Raw genomic sequence first — 23768 nt, 5'->3', positions numbered from 1 at the left:
AGAATTAGGGTAAAAGCATATTTCTTTTCCAAAAGAAACAACTGAAATGGCATTTAATTTCAGCTATGTTGGTTTGGACCTTTTTCATTCCAGCGAGATAGCACAATGGAACAGCAAAGAAAGACGATTAGCTTCCAAAGGTTGGACGTTTTCAAATGCTAAGCTGCTCAATACTTGGCAGGCCTGTCGTCAGAAGCACTCTGTTTTTGAAGGCATGATAACTATGGCAAATTGGTTTAGTGCAGCAGCCAAGATAAAACCTCTGCTTTCATAGACGACTATACCATATGCAGTTACGACTGCTCTGAAGTAACCATAAGCGCCCCTCTCAAAAAGCTTGTCTGAATCTGAAGTTCTCTGGTATTGGTTAGGGTTATTGGTTTACTGTCTTAGTTACTCCAAGGAAAATAAATATGTACAGCATAACCTACTGTATAATTCCATTAACTCCCGCCACCTGTCAGTTCACTCCCTTCTTTTTGACGTTATCATCGATAACCTTCGTATCCATTTCCTCGGTTTGTTTTTCCCTGTCTGATCTATCCCTTGTCCAGCTGTTGGCGCAACCCACATCGTACTGATATGCGTTTATAGCAGATTGTCACCTTAAACGCTTCCCGTAGTGATGCTGGCGAGGCTACCGTCTGTTTGTTAAATGTAAACTCTGCTCCCATTTCTGGCGATATGGTTTGCTCAAATACGGTAACATTAGGTCATGTCAGTATGGTTGCTTTATCTGTGCTTCCTCTTTCCTGCGCTCCTTTCCACTTCATGTCCCAATATGCACCTGTCCCATATCGAAATCGTTCTATGCTTACCCCAGTCCACAGGAAAGGTCAAACTTAAAATATGCTGTTATATTATACCTTCTGAATACCCATATGAAGGCCTGGTGTGGTGACCGACTCTGATTTAGGTTTACTCAAATAGTGTCTCGTAGTATGTCAGTGGATAGCCTCCAGTCTCTGAACGCCAAGAGCCCCCATTACACCTAGGCTGACCCAGAGCGGCGCATGGTCAGATAATCTATCCAGATATTCTGCTGAGCTAAATATGTCCACATCTTTACTTTGATAAAAAACAAAATCTATTTGCATTACTCAGTGCATTTAGATGATGTTCCTAGAGGTCTGGGTCCGGTCCTCCGTCTTTCCAGTTCACTATTGTTGTTTGTATTATTGTATTATAGCCGGACAGTTGACTTAACAATATAAAAAGAAATGCGTTAAAACAAAATCACAATGATTAACAATACGTTCCATACATTAACCAAACATTCATATACAAGAAAAGTAGAACTTGAATGCCAATTCCACTAATCGCAAATACTCACAAATCATTTCCATACATGTGTCTATAATCTTCACTTACCGGCTAGTGGAGCAGGCTTCCAGACAGTTTTTCCATCAGTTCAAAACAAAAATGACCATGCTATAGCCCATTGTAGGATTGAAGGGGGCTCCAAGGTATAACGGATTCTGTGTTTACCGTCAAGGGGAGTGCCAGAAGCCTCAAAATCCTTGTGGTTCGCGTAGAGTCAAGCAGTCTTGGCAGCTCTTTCTTGCGAGTCTGCCTTCTGTGTTTACAGTGAAGACGAGTACCAGAAGCCTCAAAATCCCCAGGCAGAGTCGAGCAGTCTCGGCAAGCGAGGAAAAGTCAAGACTGTAGCTTGCTGCAACCCACATAGTGTAATCAGTACTTGAAGAAATAAAATGCAGACCGGCCTTGCACGCGGTGACAAGGAAAGCGACGCAATTAATTCCTGTCAACCTCTGCCTTTCCAACTACAGCCGTGTGAGAGGTGAGCCACAGTACAAACACTATCCCTTTATTGAGTGACAATGTGGTCCCTATAACTAATTACCCACTATCAAATTCCTCGAGTTCAATATCACGACCTAGCCTTTCTGAGCTTCATAACTCTGTTAATACCTACAGTTCAATAGTGTTGTGTGAACAAGCAGGTGAGCGGCAAGATGACACAGAAAAATTAACAACGCAAAGAACACAATCCAGTGCAATAACAGTATCACCCACACTAAGCACATCTATGACAATCTTAACCAGAGAGGCTGAAATGCTATGCATGCCCATGAAATCGCTGCGCGTGCACTTGGTACTCCTTGATTTTGACAGAAACAAGGTTTCATCTGTAAAGTCTGTAGTTAACTTAGCAGCAAGCCTGGTATCGAGGGCAGAACAGACTACCGCTAGTGAGCAGCTGACTCGAATAACAGTCGACATACAACAACCTCCCCTCAGCCAAGATGAATTAGACACGGATGGCAATGGAAACCAGCATAATTCAGGAAGATGACTGTTTCTAGATTCGTTATTTGTGTGTCCTGAATTGCCCGAATACCAACGTCTCGATCCAAATAATTATCCGTTGGCTCCTACGAATACTTGCTTGAGAGAAAAAGATGATTCCCACAACTTAACCACCTAACACTTAATGCTAGCAGTGGGGTTATCGCAAGGCATAGCAGAAATTAAAACGACCATCGCGTGGCGAAAAAGACGAAGTGGGGTGGGAACTGATTCTCGTAAAACTCCCAGTTACAAGGCAAACGAAGGAGCTAATGTTATATGGAACCACGAGGAGCATCCTTGGCACATCGAGGCATGAATCCTCTCTACTTTCCGATAGACCCAGATTCCCACCGATACCGACAGAAGCTTCATCACACGCTAGTCCAACTTTGGGGGAAAAAAGGCTCTTGTTACTTTCGACAAAGGCTGAGACCTGGTTAATTCGAAAGAGATAAAAACTAAGTTGAAAGTGATATAGAGCAGCAACATCACCCCCTATCAGCCGCGGGAATAAACATAGCACAGACTCAATCTAATATTATGTCTGCGATAACAATTGCATTAAATCCATTCACTAAATTGTTTTAGGGCATGAATGAAAACATCAAAGACAAAGCTACCTTGTTAGCTATGATTCACCCCAAATTAATTTTCTTAGGATCATTCACAACTGTAGTACAGAAACGACTTGACAAAGAAGCTGAACTGTCAGCCCAATGGCAAGGAAGGCTTAACCACGAGTGCAGAAAATACAAGAATCTGAAGAGATCGAAAGAACGAACATTGAGACTCTAACAGAAGAGATTAGTAATGAATCTGTCGTAGAGATTGCAAATCCACAAAGTGGGACGGTGGCCTCATTACAAAACTGCCTATTCAATGCTCCAGTGATTCGGACAAAAACATGCAGAACTTATCAACGATTAATTTGTTACAACTGAATCGCAAACAAGAAGCAACGAATATATTTTCGATTTTTTAAACCTCCAGAAAGCAGAAATGAACTTCAGAAAAAAAGATTTACTAAAAAAATAAAAATAAAAAAAAAAATTCAAAACCTTACAAACCAAAACCAAAAACAAGTCACATTAAATGAATGGATCTCGAGCCTTCCTGATAAACCTGTCCACTCCACCAAGAGAGCGCAAAGTGCTGCCGCAGTTGAGCAAGCACTGACAAAAAAAAAAAAAATCTATAAACCAGTCCAGTAAGACAAATGATACGTCGCTGTGTGATATCGAAAACAGTGAAGACCACGAACTTCTGGTTGATCTTTCAACCTATTTTGATGACGAACCACAGATACAAGAGTAAGTGGCAAACTTGTCAATATAGCCCCCAAGTAGAATTGTGATTAGCAATTTCCAAGCTGGGGTGATCAAAACAACTAGTTCACCGCCAACTACAATTCTAATTGCTAACAAGGAACGACAGAAAAGAAGATAATCTGCTTTTCAAACGCTGGAACAATAAAAGAAAAGCTATTGTCCAGAAAGACTTGCATTCTATAACTCAGAAAAAACAGAACTTCACACAATGAAGCCTCTGAATGCAAAACTGGAGCCATATACCAACAACAGCAATCAAATGAAAAGCGAACATCTGTAGTCATTGAGAGACAATTGCCCTCCAAGAACGGATTGATTTTAAAATCAATTAAACCTCCTAAAACTCTTACACTGCAGCCCTAACCTAGGTCAAATCACATTGGACGATATTCGCATTGTTCAGTTTTTTAACGAAGATCATCTAGAATGGGCCATACTGCATCCTAACTCAAAATTGATCCAAACTACATTACTTGACACAAAATCGGATCCATTACTCTATGGATTTGAAATCAGCCTTGAATCACAACCTCCACCAAACCATGGACGGAAGGACAGATATCGGTTTTCACCAATAAAACAACTGCTAGACCGTCTATTGGTGCAGCAAAAACAATGCACCCAACAATGTCAAAAGAATTTGATAGCAGAGCCACCAACCCAAATGAGATTGAGAATAAAAGTAATTTACAATGCAAATGATCTTGAGGCAAGAAAAGTGACAGATCCAAAGGATGCATATTTAGCTCCGCAACAAGATTGGTCGTGGGTGGCAGCATCCCTAGGCTCTTCACAAACAAGATAACAGCTAACAAATAATGAACCCAGACAGCTGAAAATGGGATCCTGGAATACAAGAGGTTTCGCTCATCTATTCAATAAGGATGAGATGGGGCTGAGAACCTATGGCATCGTATGCGGTCAAGAAACATGGCTTCAAGAAAAACCTATTTGTGAAGGGTTTACTGTTTTTCTAAATCCAGCATTAAAGAGCATGACTGGACGTCCTCACTCTGGTCTAATGATACTAGCAAGAATGGGACAAGGCTTAACAATACTCTATGAGAAGAACCTTAACCTTTTCATATAGCCGCTGACATTTGATTGGCCAGATCCATTGTCTTCTTGCCACAAACAGTGATTCTTTTTAATCTATACTGGGACCCGGGTAAAACAGATGAGAAATTCCTCGATACCTTGACATCGTTGATTGATGATGCCTATATTCAAGTTACTGATCCGCATATTATCTTATCTTATGTGGAGATCTCAATATCAAGTGTCTAGAGTGGAAGGGTAAGAGAATTGCTAAATCTGATCTCAAGCATAGAGCAGCATTATGGCACTGAGACTTTTTTATGCTAAATGGCCACATCAAGGGCCATGTCCCAGGTAAATTTATATGGTCATGTGGAGATCAAAAAGCGCATCTCGATTATTATTACGTGTCACAACATTTGAGACTGCATCGACAACATGATAATTTATCCAACCAGAATCAGTGATCACTTCTTACTAACAATAATGTGGAAAGATCTTTAAAAAAGTAATAGCGTCAAACATCAATTTCCGATGCAAGTTTCTAGTGGGAGAAAAAGACTAAAGATCTACCCGCCAGACATACATGCAAATTATTCCTCAAATGTGAGCATGAATAACGCAAACTTGGACCATTTGTCATGATCTCTGCTTCCAAAAGGTCAGGGTTTTCCCAACTCCCTTGGAAGCAGATCCATAACCCAGGTTACGAGTGCCAACCAGTCCCAATTGGGACCTTTTGGACCCAGTCCTGGCGCCAGTGGCACCAGGCTCATAAATATGCCCAGTCCCAGCGCTGGAAGCGCCGGGCTCATAATGTTTGGGTGGACTTACCTGCAGCAGACCATGCTGCTTACTTGCCTGCCAGTTGAGCCTCTGATCCTCTTCTGTTTGGAACTACTTTTCCTGTTGGGTGGGGCTGGAGCCACTCCCTAGATTCAGAACACTGGAACTCTTCTGGAAGGCAGGAACTCTTTTCTTACCAGGAACTCTTTTCTTACCTAGGCGTGGCTGTGGAAGGAGACACCTAAGCACTACAGGAGGCTATTTAAACCACACCCGGTGGATGAATCTTGCTTTGCGTTATTCTGCAACCTCTGCAGCAGGACGCTCATCGTGTCTTCTGCATCCGGTCCTGGGCCTAAGGAAAAAGGCTTACCATCCTGAATCCAGTCTTCAGCAACACCTATAAAGACAAGAAAGAACAGGTTAGCATTCCGGCATCTGAAAGGCAAAGGCTTACCATTCTGAATCCAGTCTTCAGCAACACCTATAAAGACAAGAAAGAACAGGTTAGCATTCCGGCATCTGAAAGGCAAAGGCTTACCAACTCTTCGCACGCTCCGGAGGCCTTCGGCGCTGCATCCCGCATCTGAAAGACAAAACAAGGTGCGTTTAAAGACATTGGGGAACTTTAATACTCATGTGCCATTACTCCTTTCCACATCTAATCCAGTGGGTATTCCGGCACCCTGCAGCCGCTCCGAACTCGTACCTGCAAAATAAAAAGACAGTTAGAGCGCATCGTGAAGCAGGCAACAAGCGCTTACTTACGTGCTTCCAGGCGCTTCTATTCTTCACACGGGCTCCATCTTCAACTCACTTCAGCCCGTCATCCGCCATCGCCGGAACCCTGCAAAACAAGAGACATCATTACTAAAGACTTTAAAGACATTTGAATGACTCGAAACTTACCGTTCCTGCAGTAAACGACGGACAGCAGTCCTCTGAAGTCAAGAGGCCTGCGCTACCTATCCAGTGAAGAAACTGGTTACAGCACCCTGCCCCGAGGCAGATGGAGAGCTCGGCATTCACTTACCTAAGGTGAGAGCGTTAACCTTTGGGGGTCTACAGGAGAGGAGAAGAGGAAAGAGATAGGGACACCCCAATAACCCCAGTTCATTAACCCCATATTTTCTATCTGCAGACATCTTACTCTACACGTCAGGCATACAGTGCACAGAGGTCCAGCCCAAAGAGCCAACCGGGTGCTACACATCACCTTTGAAGATACGGTAGTCGCCCAGTCAAGACCGGCGCCTCTGCGAGAATCAGGTGAGCGTTACACCATTGTGGGATCTTATTTGCATTCAGAGATCAATCGTGAGAAGAACTTTAACAGGCCTTGTACAAGATTGCACGTATATAATAAGAAACCTATACAAATCAGAAAAGGAGTTGATATGCACCAAATTGACAAATTGGCGGGCAAGGACAGCATCAAACTAAAAAGACTACAAAGACTAAGAAAACAGTAGTACAAGAACTGGTTAATCTCCTCCAGCCAGAGCATCTAGATATCAATACGATGCACAGCATAAGTTAAAAAACATCACTGCAAAGAACTCCCATTGTCTATGAGTGACGTTAAGTAACATAACTGGACAACTAGCATCACTAACCAATGCTGTTTCAGAGTAGCAATGGCAATTACATTTCACTATGCACTTTGCTCGTTCGAACTTGCATGTGGTGGGGGAGGTGAATGAGTCAGATAGTCTCTGGAAACTATATGTGGACAGAGATGACATCCTGAGGCCGATTAAAAAAAAATAAAAATAAATAACTCAGCCCTTCATGGGCTTCAGGTCCTGATGGTTTGACAAATGCATTACTCAAGCAAAATCCAGAGGCATGGACAGATTGAGAGAGAAATTTCGAATGCCAGAGAAGTTCCAGCACCCTGGAAAACTGCCTTACTTATCCCATATTCAAAAAAGGAGACAGACATGAGCCGGGTAACTATCGCCCAATAGCTCTACTTGATCTTCTGGAAAATTCTTTGGAGGATTTTTACTGACCTCACCTCAATAGATGGGCAAAACACTCTGGTCGCCTGGATATAAGACAGTCAGGCTTCATCAGGGTTTGGCACAAACCCCAACCTCTTTCTGTGGACTCTGTTAAAGTTAAAAGCAATTACAACCAAAACTAAAATCTACACAGTATTTGTGGACTTGGAACAGGCCTTTGACAGTGTAAACATGGAGAGATTGTGGAATAAGATGCACACTTGGGGATGACCATCAGATCTCTTGGAACCAATCAAGGCCCTTTATACAGACACTTCCATTCACGTGAGACTGTCAAAAGGGTATGCCTTCCTTTCATCATCCTACATTATAACAAATGCCTTTTTAACGAATATAGAATTACGAAAAAGCTGATCAAAATTTTTAGGGGCGGTGGGAAAGGGCAGATAAGGAGATGGGGGGGTCGGGAATAGTAAACAAAAGTGGCAGATTTGGGGGGACCCCCCAACCCGCAAAAAAAAGAAGAATCCAGTTCCTGGTGGTGGATCAGTGTGGGAGGATCACCTGGAAGGGGGGTTGGGAAGAAGGGGGGTTGGGGAGGAGGGGTGTGGTCTACGAGGAGTGGGACACCAGGCGAGTCGCGGTATCCCCTTCCCTGAAACACCTTTTCCCTACTTAGGAACTCAACCCCCCCCTTTCCCGACACAAACACCATCACGGACCGTGAGCGAAAACAGACTAACACCAGAGTCGTATACCTGAATGTACTAATACAATGGTCAGGAAAGATCCGGCAATTACTGATCATTACGCACACTGAAGAAACCTGCATTGTGTGTCGGAGGTTCCCAGGGCTATCCCGCGTCGATAACCAAGGTGGGGAGGAACGGTTGCCGCTGGGGTGCTGTTCTTGGCAGCTAGAACAAAGCAGCGCCAGTAAAGACAGCGCAGCCGGTGAGTCGGAGAGACTGATACCAGTCCAGCCTGTTTTAGAACCAAGGTTGCAAGCAGCAACATTGTATGAAGAAATCTAAAGAACTGTGTGTGAAAAGTATGCAATGAGCGACACGAATATAATTGAAAACCAGGAGGAATGGCTGAACTTTTGGAAGCCAAGAAAGGTGCCTTTGACAGAGTGTTCCGACGCCACATGGGTGCTCATTGGAAGGTTTGTTATTCAACGGGTTGACAACTATGAAGAGGGAAATTGGAGATCGAAGTAGTGCTGCAATCCTGTGCACATTCAAAAGTTTAAAGTAAACTGAAATTGGTCAGAGCCCAGTTGAGGGAAACTAATTGTGTAAGAGGAAGGATCTGAGCCCGGCTCAGGGGGATCCAGGGTGAATCACAAGAATTGAATATGTACATGAGGAAAGGAACTGTACGCTTGTGCCGAAGAAGCCAGAGTGTGTGCTTTGCTCGAGTGAACTGCCTTGTCCCGTGCTGAAAACATGGGGAAGGGAGGCCAACGGCCTGAACATCCTGACATATCATTTTGTGAATACTTCTTTCTTTTTCATGAACACCACCCCACACTATTTGTATTTAGCAGCAAGGATTGTTTTTTAGTATAGTATAGGCCTTTTTACTCTAATAGGACTGCATTATTATTTGATGGTCGTAACTTACTCCCATCTGTAGATTTAGGGTTAGATAGGCGTTTATCACACCATTGTTCAAGTTCAATAAATACCCTTCAACAGTGGTCACTTTTGTCTGTCTTACTGTTGATACCATGCCTTCCTTACCCTTCTCTCGCTACAAAGCAGAGAAAGAACTGCAAGCTTACATCCCACGAACCTCTGCATTCTAGCAAGATATGCTTCAATAATAATAAAAAATAATAATTCAGTCTGAATTATGTCCGCTTTACAAAGCTTGCAGATATTGGCCACTGGCCCAATCTTTTTATGATGGGATTAGACCTCTCCACTCTGGACCAGATTAAGACGTACTCTTAGGCATTCATGTCTCACTTTCGAGCTAGGAAACCGTCTCAATTATCTGGGAGCACACCCGATTTTTTGTTATCAATGGGAAGAAACGATTTCGCCATTACCAAATTTGTACATATCAGTAGTCCAAATCCAATCCATGTGAACCAAGCACCTCAATGGATTAGTAATTAGGGTCCCCACATCGCTGTCACATTCTAACAGGACCCCAGTAACAATTGTTATTTAAAATTCAACAAAAATGGAGCAGACCTATCTGTTGCTAAAATGGCTATATCCTCAGAGGGAGTTAGAATGGGGGACCATTATCTACCTATATAGCGAAATCAGCCGCCACTCCACGTGCATCTTAATCCCAATTCAAATCTTAAACTGACAATTGGAAGACTTTTCGGGGGGCCCAGAACATTGTTCCACAATCGTCCCTCGACTCTGGCCCAATTTGTATCCTAGATCAAAGGTTTTGTATCTATCCCATATAGCAGGGCCGGAAAGGACCTTTGTGACATAGAATTTCAACAACGGCACCAGTCAGAACTTCCATTATATAGTCAACAGTTTCTTCATTTGACAGACCAACTAGGAAACGTTTCCAGTCAAGTCTGGGATCAATTGAAGGACAGTGGGGAACAAGTATAGTTTAAAGCCCAAGTATACCACCATCTTATCTATTGGTATTTCATCTTTATCCATCACCTACTTAAAGCGGCGGACCTGCTTAACAGGCCTTTTAAAGATTATTATTTTTGATTTTTTGGATTAACCAATTTTTTTCAAGAGGTGCTGCAAGCCAACTGCAAAATGATCTAAAAGAATTATATCAGCAGCAAAGGCTAGACACCTGATCAGTAGACCACCAATCTTCGGGTTAGCCAAAGAAAAAGAGCCTAGCACCTTCTTGAGATCTGCGAGGTACAGGTTGAAGAGAAAGGGGGCAAATAGACAACCCTGCCATACCCCTCTCTCCACGGCCACAGGAGCTGACAGATGGCCTGATGCATTCAATCTGACCCTTAAAAATATATCTTCATGGATGCTCGATAATATTGCCAATGGCTGTCTTGGTATCCCCCAGGTATCTAGCTTTAACCAGAGGCGCTCCCTGCTGACTGTATCAAATGCCTTCAAGAGGTCAATCCAAGCTACGTACAGAGCCGTACCCCCCCCCCCTTAGACCAAGATCTTTCACTGATTAGATTCAGCACCAAGCCATTCAGGGAGGTGGACACGCCTTAACTGAATCCAATCTGGAGCCTTGACAAGATCTTATTCTGCGTTTCCCAGGCCTCCAACTCTCTAAGCAGCAGCCATGTGAAGATTTTACTCTCCACATCAAGGAGGGCAATAGTGCCCCGGATCAGCTAATCACCCCCCTTGAAAATTGGGATGATTATGGATGACCAAGAAACTGGGAAGTGCCTCTCCCGAAGGTTCTGCCCCAAAGTGGACCAACAACATTCTAGACCACCGGGGTACATTTCCCCTTAAGACCTTGTTCATCAGGGCATTAGGGCCCACAGTCCTAGAGGAAGAAGAGCAATAGATTAGCTCAGATAACTCCCCATAAATGCCCACATACCACTTCATGCCGGGATCTACCTTAAAGAGGTTTGGCGACTATTTTCTATAGACAGAAGTAAAGTGATTGCACCACACATTCTCTGCCAACACATTGCTTTGTAGAATGGATTGGGAAACATCCAATCGATTTACGAGTCCCCAGAAATTATGTGAGTTCCCCTTCCCCAACACTCTCAGCATCGACTCACCATCCCTCTGACGATGGAGGTATATCTGACACTGTGACCAATTTCTATAATCCCTCCCCAAACTCCCTTTTCTCATTCTGTACTCGGCAGCTTCACAAGATGTCAATCTTAAATCTCAGAGTGCTTTTCGGACTAGTAGTTTCTTTTTGGTCCAGATTTCCGCATCGAAGGAGTGGCAGTGTTTAGGACACCTCTGGGACGGTGACTCCCGATGGGCGTCCGCTGCCCACAGGAAGACACAAATATTCTGTGGGCTACACTCATTGGCCAGCTCATGGTTGGACATACCTGCACACTGCCCATCTAGATCCCTATTTAGACCTATTCCCCCTTCTGAACCTTACAATTCTATTCCTGCCATTATCTACCACTACATTTGGGCACAACCCACGATATCGCCTTAGGAGGAACCCAATGCAGAGAACCTGACACGATAATTTGCATTTTGTTTATTTCTATAGCGCGCCTGGCCCAAAGACATCTGGGCGCATTTCTTTAAGGTTACAGTAGCATAAATATACAGAGGATGCATATATATATATATATATATATAACATTTTACATATCCATTTACATACAGAAAATATTTACAGTGGTAAGTGACGAGACGGCATAGCAAAGCAGCAGAAAGCAGCGTGGGTTGATATGGGCAAAATGAGTGTTGGCTTTAGCAGTCCTGCGCTACAAGCAAAGTTGAACAAGTTACTTTCTTACCTGGTAACGTTCTTTCGATGGGATGTTCCTCCGACATATTCCACATCTATGACAGGTAATCACCACAGCTGTGCTGCTTCGGAAAATAATTGGGATCCTGCGTCGATGACGTCGATACGCTGTCCCTCGAGGGCCTCAGTCGAGCCGACGTCACCGGATGTTATAAGTAGGACGCATGACGCCCGTAGCCTCAGTTGTAGTTTTTTCCCAGAACGTGTGGCACCAATCTTCTGCCAGTATGACTACAGAAAGCCTTGCGGAAACGTAAGCTGCAATCGCATAAGAAATTCTGTAGAGGGGCAGGCTGGAAGGGTGCGATGTGGAATATGTCGGAGGAACATCCCATCGAAAGAACGTTACCAGTAAGAAAGTAACTTGTTCTTCGAAGGGATTGTGTCCTCCGACGTATTCCACATCTATAACAGACTACCAAAGCAGTACCAACTATGGAGGCGGGAAATGAATTTAGAATGTTAGAATGCCCAATTAAATTGCAGAATAGAGGACCTCCTTGCCAAAGGCCAACTCTTGCCCATGGATAGAATGCAGGGAGCAGTGTTTTACAAAAGTATGGACAGAGGCCCATGTGGCTGCTTCACAAATGTTACGAATGGGAACACCCCTCTGCAGAGCAGTAGAGGCAGCCACACCCCTAGTAGAATGGGCCCGTAAGCCTACCGGAGGGTCCTTACCCGCCAGACGGTAGCATTCAGAGATTGTCAAGATAATCCATCTGGACAAGGTCCGCTTAGTAACAGCTTCACCCAAACGCCTTACAGCGTATCCTACAAAGAACTGATCCGGGACATGCGCGAGATGTAGAAACTTAAAGCTCTCCTAGGATCCAACCTATGGAGCCTCTCCTCTTCCTTACCAGGATGCGGAGGAGGATAGAACGCCGAAGAATTACCTTCTGGCTCAAATGAAAGTCTGACACAACCTTCGGAAGAAAAGAAGGATGGACCCCAAGGACAACCCTATCCTTGTGGAACACCGTGAAAGGTGGCTTGGCGGATAGTGCCTGCAACTCACTCACTCTGCGAGCGGAAGTAACCGCAACCAAAAATACAGTTTTAAAGGTCAACAGTCTCAAAGGACAAGAATGTAAGGGCTCAAACTGAGCTCCCACTAGGAATTTCAGAACTAAGTTCAAATCTCAACCAGGGACCTGGAAAGGTGACTGTGGGAACACATTAGTTAGCCCTTTCAGAAACTGAGAAATCAAAGGAATCTTAAATAAGAACACTCCTCAGACGAGCCCTTAAATAGGCTCAGCGCCGCCAGGTAACCCTTAATGGTACCCACTTGCTGGCCCTTGTGGGCTAACGAAAGCAAAAAAGACAGAACCACAGCAATGGCACATGAAAAAGGATCCACATTCTTTACCCCGCACCAGTCACAGAACGTTCTTGGTACGGTACAGGGACTTTATTGCAGGCCTTCTGGCCGAAAGCAACACCTCCATCACGTCTTCAGGGAGGTCCCAATACTTGTACCTCAACCTTTCAGAAACCAAGCATGAAGGTTGAGAGACTTGACCTCTGGATGGGAGAAGCAACCCCCTCCCGTCTCGGTAGGGAAGACGGCATGGTGGGCAGATGGACATGTCGAGAAGGTCCGGGTACTACGCTCTCCTGGCCCATGCCGGAGCAATGAGGATCATTCGAGAACCGAACCTCCGCAACCTCCACAGCACTTGTGGAATGACGGGGACTGGAGGAAACGTGTACAGCAGTGGGAAGGACCACTCCACTGTGAACGCTCCTAAGGCTCCTAAGGCTCCTCTTGGAAGAAATTCCCGCAAGCAGAATCTTTCGCACTTCTGTTGACACTGGTGGCGAAGAGATCCACTTGTGGGGTCCTCCAAAGGGCGAAGATCTCAAAGGGAACCTCTGAGCCAGCTCCCACTCGTGAGAGACCGTGCTCTGCCTGCTCAAAGCGTCTGCCGCCTCATTTTCGTCTCCGGCCAGATGAACTGCAGAGATCGAAATTTCCTGCTGGATGGCCCAGAACCAGAGCTGCATCGCCTCTCTGCACAGTGGGAGAGACCCTGCCTCCCCCGTTTTTGTTGAGGTAGTGCATGGCCACTGTATTGTCCGTCAGAATCAGGACATTCTTCCCCCGCACAGACGGCAGAAAAGCCTTCAGAGCTAGAATGATGGCCCTCAGCTCCAACAGACTGATATGGAGTCTGGACTCCTACTGAGACCAACGACTGCTGACTGTCAACTTGTTGGCATGAACTCCCCATCCTGTGAGGGATGCGTCCGTCACGATTGTTACCTCCGTCGAGGGTGGCAAAAATGGAGCACCCTTCATCAGATTGCCTTTGACGGCCCACCACAGAAGATCCTGGGCGACCGAGGGCAGCACCTGAATGGGATCCGACATCCTGCTGGAGGACTGCAACCACTGCATCTTGAGAGCCCATTGCAGAGATCTCATTCGCAACCTGGCCTCTGGCACCAGTAGAATGCAGGATGCCATGAGGCCAAGCAACCTCAAGGACTTGAATGCCGGAAGACTCTGGGCACGTTGAAACTTGTCCACCACCTGCAGAATGTGATGCGCCCTCACCTGGGGAGGCAAACACTGCCCCAGGGATGTGTCGATCACTGCTCCGATGTACTGAAGACACTGGGTAGGTGTCAAGTGGGACTTCTTTAAGTTGAGTGAGAAGCCCAGCCTGTGAAGGGAGTGGCAGGTGACTGACAGATGATCCAGGACTTGTTCAGGACAGCGCGCCCTGATCAACCAATCATCCAAGTAGGGGTAGACGTGAATCCCCCCCCCTTTCCTGAGATACGCTGCCACCACAACCATAAGCTTGGTGAAGACCCTCAGGGACTTGAGATTGAGTAACCATCTTGAACGTGTCCTTCCTGAGGAGCTTGTTCAGACATCGCAAGTCCATGATGGGTCTCAATCCCTAGTCTTTTTTCGGGATCAAAATATATGGGGAATACCATCCCTTGTTCCTCTCCGCTACCGGCACCAGTTCTATGGCACCTTTCTCCAGCAGGGATTTGATTTCCTGCGCAAGGAGCGGATGAGGACTCTTCAAAGAGAAATTCCCTGGTGGATTGTCGTGAGGCCTCTGCCGGAAAGGAAGACAGTAGCCGTGGGCTATGATCTCCAGAACCCACACATCTGAAGTAATGGCACGCCATACTACAAGATGCTGCGCCAGCCTTCCCCCAACCGGCTGCGGCAGTGCCTGAGGGCAAAGAGGCAACTGCCCGAGCGGCCTTGGCACCTCGAGTGCCTTGTTTTCCACCTCTGGTACTCCTACGTTGGCCCCTTTGACTGGCAACTCCCCTCGATCTACTAAAGGACGAGTAGTATCGAAAGGAACCTCCCCTCCATTGCTGTCCCCTAGGACAAAAAAAGCGGAGTTGACAAACTGCAGCGCTCAATAACTTCGCTGCAGCTTTGGAGGTCTGCAACCTCTCCAGGCTCTCGTCAGCCTTGCTGCCAAAAAGATGGTCACCATCAAAGGGCATGTTGAGAAGCCGGGACTGTACATCAGGAGCAAACTCCGACTTTCGCAACCACGCAAACCTGCGCATCACGGTGCTCGCCGTCATGGAGCAGCTGACACAGTCTGCCACGTCCAGACCCGACGGAACGGATTAACACATGGCATCCTTTGCATCCTGAACGAGGGCAAGAAAACCATCCCGTTCCTCCCCTTTGGGAATATGTTCAGTCGCCAAAGATACACAATTCCACAAAGTGTGAGTGAATCTTGCCAAGGCACAAACCGAGTTGGCTCCTTTAAAGCCATACCCCTAGATGAAACTACTTTCTTCGCCCAACCGTCGAAGCGCTTGTCGTCCCCATCAGGAGGGATGGTAGGGTACGCCGCCTGCTTCGCTGGGGATGTAGCCGCCTGCACCAACAAACTCTTCGTAGTGGGGTTCAAAGACAAGTAGCCAGGGTCGCCACTTGCTAGACTATTTTTTCGGCAACAACACTCCAGAGCAGTCCAAGCCGCAACCACCCTTCTTTGTAAGGCCATATGAAATGGCAACACCGGGTCAGTGGGTGGACCATGGTCCAAAATATCTGTCAAGTCATCCTGCAGAAAATCCACAGGTGGAGCAGACCACCCCAAGTACTCTGTCACCCTCGACATGAGACGCCTGTACGAAGACTCAGCGTGTGTACCAGGCTCAGGCCTGCCAAATTCAACCTCCGGGGAGGTGTCCAGACCACTGCATCATGCAAGGATTAACGCAGGTCTTCCATCTGGCTATGACCAGACAAAGTTTGTCAGGAACCTCAGGAGGGACAAACCCTTCCACATCTGACCCTTCATCCACCTCTGAGATATAATCCAAAGGCTGGAATAAATCCCTAGATGAGGGTACAGAAAAAGCCTCAAACACAGGCCTCACTGACTTACTCAGTGCCTTCCTCAGGGTTTCCACCAGTCTCCGGGGCACCTCCGATAAAGCTTCCTCAAAAGGCGTCGACGGAATCGGCGTTGATGCAGAGCAAGGCGCTGACTGCTTTGACAACAGCTTCGAGGCCGGAGCCCCAAGCGTGTCCTTCGACGGCCTCGGCGATGATGAATTCCTCTGAGGCGGAGCCTCGAGAGAGCCCCGAGAGAGGCCCTCGACGGACATGGCGCCGATGGTGTCAATGCCTTCTTCGAAGGCCTCACAGGCTCCGACGGTCTCGAGGGCATCGAGGACCAGGCCCTGGAACGGGCATGGCTAGAGCAATCTACCTTGTCGATCGGGATCTCGACGGTTCCCGATGATCGCGCCGACCGCCCGAGCCTGAAGGCGTGCGAGCGGTGGCTCTAGCGCGTTCCTTGCCGGCTTCTCTCAAAGGCACGGACGGAACAGAGCCCTGCGATTCAAAAATTGCCATCATCTCCTTGCGAAATGCGTCCTATTCGGCCGGAGATGAATGCTTGTTGGGACAAGGTACCTGCCGTCTGGCGGAGTCCTTGGACGAGGACGGGGACGGGGAAGGCGCCCGGAGATGGTGCTTCCGAGAGTGCCCAGAAGAGGCAGAGGAATGGCAGGAACCACTCCGGGACTAAGACCCCCTGGACTTACGACGACGCAGAGAGTTGCCCCTGGAATCGTCGGTCGAAAGCCCAGCGGATTTCGACTTTCAGGGTTTGGAAACCCTAACCCACAGTTAGCCTCTTCTTACGCTCCCGCAAGGCCTTCAACGTCAAAGACTGGCGTTCATCACAGTCATCGGTGGCGTGGTCCTCGCAGAGGCACCAGAGGCAGACATCGTTCGGGTCTGTAAGTGGCATCTTGGAACCACAGTCCCGACACTTCTTGAAGCCCGACCGCGAGGTAGAAGAAGATGAAGACACAATATCTTCACAAACAACCAACTTTGAAGAACCTATTCAATCAGGAGAAGAACTGAGGCGCGCCGAGATTCTGAACTGAACGAGTTTGCAGAAAAAACGGAACTGCGGCTACGGCCGTCGTGCGTCCTACTTATAACATCCGGTGACGTCGGTTCAACGGAGGCCCTCGAGGGACAGCGTATCGACGCAGGACACAGACGCAGAAAATTTTCCGAAGCAACACAGCTGTGGTGATCAACTGTCATAGATGTGGAATATGTCGGAGGACACAATCCCTTCTGAAGGAGTGGAATGAGGGTTTCCGATCTGAGTGGGTTAGGTAGCGAGTTCCACAGCTTGGTGGCGAGCACCGGGAAGCTGCCACCCCCAGCTTTCTGCAGCTTCAACCTCGGTATTGATAGGCAGTGTGCTTGGGCTGCTCTGTGAGGGCGATTGGAAATGTTGGGTGTGAAGCAGTTGGCCAGGTATTTCGGTGCCTGGTTGGCCAGGCATTTATGTGCGGGGGAAAGATTTTAGGGCAATTTTTTGGGTGACCGAAAGCCAGTGTAAGCTACGTCTGGTGTCAGAGATATGATGATTTCTTGGGATATTTAAGGCTGCCCTGATATCGTTGTTTTGTGTTACCTGTAGCTTATTTAAGTTCCGTTGACTGGACCCAAGATATAGCGCGTTGCAATAGCCGAGCTTCCACATGATGAGGGTTCTAGCAAGGGTGGTGCAGTTGGCAGTGGTGAGGAAAGGTTGATAGGCCGTGATAAGTTTGCAGGTGTAGGCTGTTGAGGATGTTACAGCATTAGTTTGTCTATTTAAGGATAATTTAGAGTCAAGATATATGCCTAGGGCTTTTGTGTCGTTGGACACCTTTATGATGTTCCCATCGATGACGAAAAATTTGAAGGCGGGATCCAATCTGTTGAGTCTAGGTTGGGATCCAAGGAGGAGTAGCTCTGTCTTATCATCGTTAAGACAGAGCCTGTGTTGTGCCATCCAGGCCTGGATGACAAGATAGACCTCGTTTAGTGCTTTGGGGTCAACTATGTGGTCTCGAGTGATAGGTATGAGTATTTGGGTGTCATCTGCGAAATTAGTATAGGGGACACCCAAATAATCAAGAATATCGAAGAGGGGCTTCGTGAACACGTTATAGAGTGCAGGTGATACGCATGATCCTTGTGGAATCCCATGCAGGACTGGGGAAGGTTTGGCGGAGGCCAAATGGGGAGAAAACCCTCAGATCTATTCTCCAAGAAGGATTTGATCCATGAGGTAGCTTTTTCAGAAAAGTGGGCTGAGGATTTAAGATTAACCAGGTCAAATGCTGCAGATAAATCAAGCAATAGTAGGGGGGGCCAGTTTGCCGTCATCTTTAAGGTCTTCAATTTGCGTTTTTAAATCAAAAAGTGCGGTTTCGGTTCCATGCCTAGGTCGGAAGCCAGATTGTCTAAAGCCAAGAAGGTTATTAGTTTCTAGATAATCCTGGATCTGCAGGTAAGCAGCTCTCTCCAGGATTTTTAATAAGAAGGGGACTGTGGTCATGAGCCTGTAGTGGTGGGAGTGCTCAGGTCTAGTGACGTTTTTTTTAGTATGGGTTGGACCCAGGCATCCTTGAGGTTGTCTGGCACAATGCCTGTGTTGAATGAGGCGTTTATAAGGCCAGTGATGACTGGTGCTAGTTCATTGGTAGCCTCCTTAATGATGGGGACTGGGCATGGGTCGCCCTGGCAATTAGATGGTTTAAGTTTGAGGAAATGTTCTACCTCTGTGATGGAGAGGAGTGAAGCTACAAGGTTTGTGGGTGTATAGGTGGAGGTCCGACGTTCCAATAGGAGTGCTATACTATGGATCAGTCGATGAGCTCTTTTTTGTGGCGTTGAGTTTGGTTTGTAACATGGTGATTTTATCTGAGAGAGCTTTTTGAATATTGGAGCACCATGTACTATCTTTGACACATGTATCAGGTGAAGTTGAAGGTGATTCTAATTCTTTAAGTATTTTAAAACAGCTCTTTGGTGCTGGACTTGGCTTGTGAGATCCGATTGTTATAAGTATCATTTTTGTCTAGGAAGATTGCTTCTTTGTAGTTAAGGGATGCTAGTATAAGGCTGTCCTTATTCGCGACAGAGTAGAGGCTTTTCCAGCGGGCCTCAGCGTGTCTCTTTTCCTTACGTAATGTTCTAAGGTGCAGAGTGAACCAAGAGTTTAGGTGTGCACGAGGTTTAGGTTTCCGTAGTTTAAGTGGGGCAATAGTATCAATGGCTTTGAGTATGGTTTGATTAAAAGGTGTCAACTATGACAGTGGGATCAGCGCATGACTCGGATGCATTGTTTAGTATGGGTAGTATTAGTGGGAGCAGTTTCTCCCTCGTTATATCCTTTTTGTTTCTCGTGCTGATGGGTGGTGCAATGTTCTGTTTAAAGCATTGGTTATTAGCTTTGATGTTAAAGGTGATCATATGGTGATCTGACCAAGTGCAGGGTCTATTGGACACTATGTTGTTGCTGCAGTTCAAGCCGACCAATCAGTCAAAGGTTCTCCCTTTAATGTGGGTATGTTCCTGGATGCGATGGGAGAAGCCCAGTTCAGTTAGAGTGCTGGCAATGTCTAGGGCTTTATGGTCCTTGGCATCTTGGAAGCCAAGATTAAGATCACCTAATAGAATGATGTGTGAGTTGGGCTTAGTATTAGCTGGAAGGTAGTAATGTCATCTGCGAAGGTGGAGACTGGTCCTGGTGGCCTATAGATGAGGTGCATGGTGATAGTTTGGGTGGGTGAGACAGGCAACTTGGCGGACTGTAGCTCAGCTGAGGGAATGTGCTGATTTAGAGTGGGTCGAAGGTCTAGGGAGCTTCTGGAAATGAATGCGAAGCCTCAGTCTTTAGATTGTTTGGACTCTCTATCACATCTAATGATAGAGTAACCATTAGGGATGGCAAGTGGAAGTGATGGTCCTGCTCCTGGGTGAAGCCAGGTCTCAGTAATGGCTAGGAAATCTAGATCTTGGACTGTGATGTAGTCAGCAATATCCAAAGCATGTGCAGGGAGTGAAGACCTTGCATTAATGAGGGCACCCTTAATATTGGTTGCTTTGTCGTTGGTATGATTGATATCGTTGATAGTAGAGGGAACTTTAAGTGGAGTGTTCTTGTTAGGCATTATCTTAGATGTGTGTGTGTGTTTGGAAGGAATATTGACAAATTTGGAGGCAGTGATGGGACGTCGTGGGGCTACACGTGGGAATCTGGAGCCTAGTCTGAGGTTCCTGAGATGCACAGTGCAGGGTTGATTAGGTGTGGGTTTGGCTGCAAAGTGTTCCTACCAGAAGGCTGGTGAGTTCAAGTAAGGGTTAGTGGGTAGCGCAGTAGTGGTGGGAGTGGTGCTGGTAAAGTGCTGTAAGCAAGAGGGCAGGAAGGTGGATGGGGGTATGCTCTCTGATGGTGGGTGTCTAAGGCTGGTAGTTAGTGATGTGCACGACATATTGAGCTCATTATTCAATATCATGGTGGAGTGAGTCTGTATGTCCCTACTAATGTTGGGAGATGTCAAGGTAGTATTAGTGAGTTACAGAATAGCAGTAGAGTATAATGTATTAAATAGGGCATGTACATGATGAGATAAGGTCTTGGTGGTCGGGCGAGCAGATCAATTTAAATCGAATGGGGCACACAAAATACAATGGAGCAGTTCTACTTGGATCAGATGGGGCACACAGAATGCAATGGGTCATATCAACTGGATTGGATGGGGTACAAGAGATACAAGGGGACAAATCCGTCCGGATAGATCTAATAACCTAAAATGTGATATGTGCCAGTCTCCTAATGTCACAATGAGTCAGTGGCAGGCAAAACAGTGACAAGTGGTCATAGTAAATATAACAGTCTAGTAGTACATAAGCTAATAATGAAGGCCGGTAACAATAGCTGACAATAACTAAAGGCGCTATGAGCTTGTGACATTAAGTACAGTGGCTAGCGATAGCAGATATAACCATAGGCAAGAGGCATGGTAATTGGAGAAGCAGGGCAAATAACAGTAACTGACACCACCTTAGTCTAGTGACACAGTATGGTGCCACACAATTAGTAAATATGGCAATAGGCAGGCAGGTAGGGTAATAATTGGTAGTGCGCCGGCAGCTGATACTGGCTAAGAGCATAATAGATTAGTAATGCACAGTTCAGTGGGAGGCATAGGCAGAAATAGTAATAGGCTAGTATGAAGGTGGACTGGGTAGTTCTAGGCTAACAGTGTAATGGCTAGAGGTCCCTGGTCACAATAGGCAATGTTATAGATATGGCGCATCCGCTAATGTCATCAGGAGGCAATATATTAGAAGGTGGGATGCAAGGTGCATAAATGCAATAACAGTAATGCTCAAGGGTGCCGTTATGTGCTGGGCAAGCGGACTAAGATGCAGTGCACCAGCTACAGGCATCAGAGGGCAATACATTAGAAGGTGGGATGCAGAGTATATGAGATGTAATTAGATCAATATCGACAGTACTGATCAAGAATGCCCTCACATATGGGCATCCATGCAGCACATCAGTTAAGTATCATCATCGATAGTACGTTAGGGGATAGACACGATACTCATGAGTAATTCGCGCAATGCTTGGATACATTAGGGCACGCACAGCAAGGAGCTGCAGAGAGAGGCAGCTGTGCAGCCGGGTGCTACACTTCAGGATAGCCGGTCTGCATATCAGTATACTAGTGTTCTGTGCAATACAATGATACAGGGTGGCGATAGTACTACAGACGTAAATTGCAGTCTCAATATCGGGGCGGGTGTGCCATGGGCGATCGTGTAGCGTGCCAGATAGGGTTAGTAGTGGTCTTACTGTTGCAGTATGGTGACTTAGGGTGGAAGCGTCGCACTAGAGTTTAGAAAAATACGTTGCTCTGACCTTGATGTCAGCCGTGTATAGATGAGAGGTTCAAGGTTCAAGCGCAGATACGAGATTGTAGGGCCAGTGGAGCGCTTGAGAATGCGACAGGTAGCATGGTGTTCCAGGCACTTCCCAGTGCTCTGGACAGGCTCGGGACAGCAGCCTTCGACGTTGGGCCTTAGTAGGTGGGCCGGCTTCTCACCTGCCAGCAAATCACAATGATGATGATTAATGGATGGCTCCAGCCAATCGAAGTACAGCCCTTGCTGAGGCTGCCTTTCTGCAGGGGGAGTGATGATCTCAGTGTAAAGCGGCGGTCATTTTAGGGGGTCGCAAACCTCATGGTTTCTATGTACACCGCAACAAACGGAGTGAGGCAAAGTGAAACTTTACAAAATAAAAAATGCTGCTGATCGGATAACTGATGATTGCAGGGAGATGCAATCTTTATCAAAGTTATCAGCTGCTCATAATAAAGCCCACAGGTTTACCGTGCCAGGGTAGGACCCTGTGATGATTGGGGCACTGCTCCTGCAGTGGATGGTAGAGCGCTCCTGCTCCTACTGCTGCTTCAGGTGCTGATTATGATCGCTGTTGCCCCCTTCACAGACTTGAAGGCTAGTACATCACTCAAACAAGGCATGGGAAAGGAAAACAATGAATAGTTGAGCTGTAAGAGCCCTGCATCCATGTGACAGCCAGAGGCACATCCCCTCTAGTAGCACCATTAGTCATCAACATATTCCAATCTGAGAGCCAGGACAACCATCGTTGCCCATTGGCAGTCACTCTTTCCTGCGCCCTTTTACCCAGCAAGTCGTGTGAAATACATTGGGCACTGAAATCCCCTGCCAAGATGATCCCGGCTGACCCAAATTGAGATTTTATTTTCAATAATAAATCTGACAAAAATTTCAGGAAGGTTATGAGATCTGACCAGGGAGGGTTCCAATCAAGATTTACTACCACTATCATTTTCTGCCGGGCTTCGGACCATAGACCTAATTTTACGGCCTAGAGCCCCTTTATGTTTGATGCAATAAGTTCGATCTCTGACACACAGACATTATGGATCGCAATAGTCAAACCACCCAATGGCCTTCCACATTTTTGATAAGTAGCATAGTAAAACCTATCTGTCTGGAAAGTGTCTACCAGCCATGTTTCCTGAAGGAGAATCAAGTAATTGCAGCCAAAAATGACCCTTTTCATGGCCATATTCCGAAAATTGGGACCACGCATGTTCCAACTCACAAACCACCATTCCCCGGCAACTAGAGAGACTCATCCACTATGCTCAATTTCAGAAAGATCTGACTTAATATTTCTGGGAGCAGAGGCCTGGCCTTCGTCTTTATTTCACTCGATGGATCACCTTCTTAAATTAATGAAGTAGTGCAACTTATTTTTGTTACCACCAGAGCTTTTTCTAGTTGTCGTATTTTCCACCCTTCCAAGCCTCCCCTGAATGGTCTTATTGTCTCTTGCCGGCGGTTGAGCAGTCACCTCATAAACAAGACTTCTTAGCCCTTGGATGATCGCCAAAATTGCATTGGGGACATTTTTGCTTTTTTAAACAGAGTTCAGCGAAGGAGATCCTTGTAAGGGAAGCAAACAAGTTGAATGTCATCAGTAGAAAACAAATACAAGTCAGGGATCTT

The 23768-nt window shown here is 46.3% G+C and overlaps 1 protein-coding gene across 3 annotated transcripts in view; it reads right to left on the bottom strand.

Annotated features, from left to right (window-relative positions):
- Positions 1-23768, bottom strand: part of FASTKD1 (FAST kinase domains 1) — a 677639-nt gene that overhangs the window by 506924 nt on the left and 146947 nt on the right. The gene's annotated exons all lie outside the window — the stretch shown is intronic.

Source organism: Ambystoma mexicanum, chromosome 9 (genome assembly GCF_040938575.1).
Source record: "Ambystoma mexicanum isolate Mex_15411 chromosome 9, UKY_AmexF1_1, whole genome shotgun sequence".
Taxonomy (NCBI): domain Eukaryota; kingdom Metazoa; phylum Chordata; class Amphibia; order Caudata; family Ambystomatidae; genus Ambystoma; species Ambystoma mexicanum.
This window is presented reverse-complemented; position numbering and strand designations above follow the sequence as displayed.